A 5,222-nucleotide genomic window follows, 5' to 3' on the forward strand; every position below is an offset into this window, starting at 1 on the left:
TGTTGTTGGGGCTTCCCAATTTGTCACAGTGTCAACCTTGGTGGGATCTACTGCTATACCTTCTCCGGATATAACGTGTCCAATGAATCCAACTTCTTTCAACTAAAATTCACATTTGCTAAACTTGGCATATAGCTGATGTTCTCTGAGCTTTCCAAGTACCAAACGCAAATGCTCCTTATGCTCCCCTTCATTCTTCGAGTAAACCAGGATATCATCAATGAACACTACGACGAACTTATCCAAAAACTCCATAAATACTGTGTTCATCATGTTCATAAAATAGGCAGGTGCGTTAGTCAGACCAAATGACATAACGGTATACTCATACAGCCCATACCTAGTGGTAAAAGCCGTCTTAGGTATATCCTGTTCTCGAATCTTCAACTGATGGTATCCTGATCGCAGATCGATCTTGGAAAATACCTTAGCTCCTTGCAATCGATTAAACAGATCATTGATCATCGGTAGTGGGTACTTATTCTTGATGGTTACTTCATTCAATCCTCGATAATCAACAACCATCCTTAACGATCCATCCTTCTTCTCCACTAAAAGTACTGGCGATCCCCAAGGTGAAGAACTTGGGCGAATATAACCTTTATCCAGTAACTCCTTAATCTGCTTCTTAATCTCCTCCAAATCCTTTGCGGGCATCCTGTATGGTCTCTTAGATATTGGCCGTGTGCCTGGCAAAAGCTCAATCAAGAACTCAATATCTCTACCCGGTGGCATACCTGGCAATTCCTCTGAAAACACATCAGGGAAATCCTTCACTACTGGTACTTCCTCCGGCACAACTCATGTTAAGCAATTTACTTGAGTCCTCTTCGGCACATGCCAGGATACATACTTGATCCTTCTTCCTTCTGGCGTTATAAGCAAAATTGACTTATTGGCGCATTCAATGTTCCCTTCATACTTCGATAACCAATACATGCCTAATATCACATCCAATCCTTGAGATTCCAATACTATTAGGTCCGAGGAAATACATAGTTACCAATCCTTAATGGTAACCGATCACACCATAAACTAGTCATATAATCTGCTCCATGCGAGGTTACTAACATGGGTGACCTAAGGGCTTGGGTTGACAGTTTATAATTATCCACAAATCCCCTTGATATGTATGAATGTGATGCACCAGTATCAAAAAGAACGAGTGCAGTAAAAGACTTAACCAAAAACTTACCTATGAATGCATCAGGCTGGGCTTCAACCTCCTCCACGTTAACGTGGTTCACCTGTCCCCTGTTGAAAGGGTTTGGCTTCTTCCCAGAGCTTCCATTGCCATTTCCATTCTGGGCTTCAGGACATTCATTGGCATAATGTCCGGTCTTCTAGCACTTAAAGCAAGTGACTTGGCTCGGGTCTCTCTTGGCTGGGGTTGATGGGTTGGTACGGTTCTGGCCACTGCTTCCTCCATTCCCATTACCATTCTTGGGGCCATTATGATTGTGCGAGCTTCCTCCCCCATGGGTATGCTGAAAAGGTCCTCCCGGTCTAGGGGTAAAGCACGGCTTCTGCTGAGCTCCAGAATTATACTTCCCTTGTCCATACTTCCTCTGGCGGTTCTCAATTTGCTGCTGCTTCTCTTCAATCATAAGAGCACGATCTACAAACTCTTCGTAGTTTTTGAAGGTTGCTACCATCAACTGCATGCTCAACTTATCATTCAGTCCTTCCAGAAACTTCTCCTGCTTAGCTGCATTCGTAGCAACGTCATCTGGGGCATAACATGCTAGCTTACTAAATTCCTCCACATACTGGCCAACTGTCCGTCCTCCTTGGCGCAAGTTGCGAAACTCACGCTTCTTCATGGCCATAGCTCCTGCTGAAACATGGGCAGTACGGAAAGCCTGCTGGAACTAGTCCCATGTGACAATGTCGATAGGGAAAGTGGCTGTGAAATTCTCCCACCATGATGCTGCGGGTCCGTCAAGCTGATGTGCGGTAAACTTCACCTTTTCCGCATATGTGCATCCTGCTGTGGTCAACTCCCTTGCTATCTTGCGGAGCCAATCATCTGCTACTATAGGCTCGGTGCTACTGGAAAACACGGGCGGGTTCAGCCTAAGAAAACGGGCTAAGTGGTCAACAGGTGGTGGTGGTGGTGGTGGGTTGTTGTTGTTCCCCTGATTCTGATTCTGGACTAGCAACTGCATCAACGTATTCTGCTGCTGGATCAACTGAGTGAGCTCCGGTGGGAAGGTAAATCCGGGGTCACGTCTCGAAGGCATCTGATGGGTTTAGAAAATATGAGATTTAAGAATAGAGAGGGGTCTAAAGAGAAAACACTACCCATATGCACATGAGTCAAACACAAACAATTCACTTCATTCAATCAAACAAGGGCATACAATCGGTCTAACTATCACAAAAGTGCTCGGACTACTATATTTACATGGTGGATTACTACTACTGTTGGGTGGTCTACTAGAAATATTCTTCGGTTGCAGACTCCATGATATCTGCTCCAGCTTCATCAACATAGTCATCATCGCTATCATCTGGATCCGAGTCGGTGTCGTCGATGATGATGTAGTCTTCCGGGCGAATCTCTTTGGGTTCTTCGTCTTCTTCTACTGGTGTAGGGCCTCCCATGAATATTCCGATCTTCATTTTTAGGTCGGCATTCTTATCCACTAGTACTTCGATTTCCTCTTCATAATCTTTACGTGTAGCCTTGAGTTCTTCCTCCAGTTCCTTGATTCTTGTCCTTGCCTTCTTCACATCTATCATGTCTGCGCACATCTGGTTCTCCTGACGTCGAATGTGCTGGTTCAACTCCTGGATAAAAGCTGCAATGGATCTATCCTTCTTGGTGTTGATCATCTCCCAGTGCTCACCTAGGCGCCCACAAATCTGGTAAATAGTATCCTTGAGATAATTGCGGTAAACTTCTCCAATACGTACCATGGTGATGTGAGCTGCCATTCTCTTTCCTAGACTCCGGGTTGGTGCATCAAAGGAAAACTCTATGGGCTCAGTGACTGGCATGAACGTCCTTCTTGGAACTTGAACTTGAATCATCCAGCGCTCCTCTTCAGGTAAAGTGGCGTTGTAGGTTCCGGTGAATCTTGGTACTCCGATGTTCAGATATCTAGTGACTTCCTTTAGGTGACGTCCAAAGGGTGTATCTTCATCCGGTTGCGTGAACTTGTTCCTTGCATCCGCCATCCTAAAAGAATAGAAAAGATGAGGAGTCAGAAAGAGAAGAGTGAGTAGTGACTAGGGCTTTAGCTTAGTGGTCGTGTCCTACAGTTAGAGTGTGTTCTGATACCATCTTGTAGCGACCAGACCTCAACCAGTCTGATCTCTATGCTCCAGTGTCATCCCTGGATCAGTAATGCTGACACCACACAATACTTGAAGGATTTATAATAGAGTAGCAATCACACACTTATTACATCGAGTGTCTCAAAAGAGAACTATTACACTAAATATGGCTTAAGGCCATCTAATAACGATAACAGCGGAAAGCTTGGAAGATAAGTGAGTCCATCAACTCCAACGGCATCACTGAGTATAGAACCATGACCTAAAAATCTCCTTACTCATCGTCTGAAAAGTCTGCAACATGAATGTTGCAGCCCGAAAACGGGTCAGCACATGGAATATGCTGGCAAAGTAACACATAGAGAATGATGGAAGAATAAGACTATACTACATGCATATTTGGCTGGTGGAAAGCTCTATGGTTACAGTTTTGCGTAAAGCCAATTTTTCCCTACTGCAAAGGAATAAATTTTATTTAACTATCATGGTAGTTGTTAAACATTGAGAGTATAGACACCCTCTCAATCCCAATCAAGCATCAGCATTAACCCAACAAAATTAATTAGAGTAACATGATGAGATTCACATGATAATCCAAGTACTAGATACTCAAGACGTCCATAACCGGGGACACGGCTAATCATGATTAGATTATACACTCTATAGAGGTTTGCGCACTTTTCCCCACAAGACTCGATCTCCTCCGTTGGGATTCTCGCACTACATAGTGTTTGAGAAACGGATGACCGAGACATAGTATTTCAGAAGCGCTTGCACCTTACGAATGGGTAGACCGTACCACCTACACCCCCTACATCTGCTAGTCTACCACTGTAAGAGTTCGCACAACTTAGTCAACTATGCTAGAGCCCATAATACCTTGTGACTGCACACAGAAGTTTCTAGTATGAATAATCTCATGATCCCTTTGAGCCTGGGTGGCGGTCCAAAAGAAAAACAGGCAATCACTGGAATATCCAGGTGCCTCAATCCACCCAGATGTGTGTTTAAGTTGCCACCTTAGATAAACCATTAATTTAACACTCTCACATCTGTCATGGATACACTCATCCAATCCACGTCTACTAGCATAGCATGGCATTAAGCAAACATAGAAGTAACTCCCAAAGGTTTGATAATAAAACAGGTAATAGGTACTACCTCATCTACTTCCTCAAACCCACAATTTATTTAGATCCTAATCATGCAATGTGTGAGGATTGATCTAATGCAATAAAAACTGGGTAATAGGAAGTATGATCAAAGTGTTACTTGCCTTGCTGATGATCCGTGAAACCTAGGGATTCGAAGTAGCAAGCGGCGCAATCCGGATACTCTATCGCAAATAAACAAGCATACAATAAGTACTCATCTAATGCACAGGTAAAACTCAAATAAGATATCTAACCAGATAGTTCAACTTAAGAACTCCGGTTGGCAAAAAGAATCAAATCGAACGAAGCAACGAAAGACAAACGGCAAAAGAAACAAACTCCATTTACTAATCTGAATCCAGGTCAAATTTTACTGAGGCAAAAACTTGTTTGAGTTGGTTAAACGGAAAGAGGGTTTCGAGATGAAACTCCAAGCGCTTGAATCGCTTGATTCCGATAAACGAGCGAAAAGTTAAACTAGAACGAAAATCGGATCAGAAATTGCGATCAAAAAAATCGCGGAATAATCTGAGAAAAAGAAAAACAACAAACAGAATAACGAACGAACGTTCGTTTTCTGGAACTTAACGATGAACGCATAAACGAACGAGCGAACGCTCGCTAAATAAATAAACCGAAAAAAATCGATCTATTAAAAAACGAAAACTAGGGTTTTCTAAAAAACCGAAACGGTTTTTCTCAGAAAACCGGGCGGCGACGACTACCTTGGCTCGGACTCCGGTGAGGCGGGCGGCGGGGCTGCGTGGGCGGGGCGGCGGTTCCTGG

Source organism: Triticum dicoccoides, chromosome 6A (genome assembly GCF_002162155.2).
Source record: "Triticum dicoccoides isolate Atlit2015 ecotype Zavitan chromosome 6A, WEW_v2.0, whole genome shotgun sequence".
Classification (NCBI taxonomy): Eukaryota; Viridiplantae; Streptophyta; class Magnoliopsida; order Poales; family Poaceae; genus Triticum; species Triticum dicoccoides.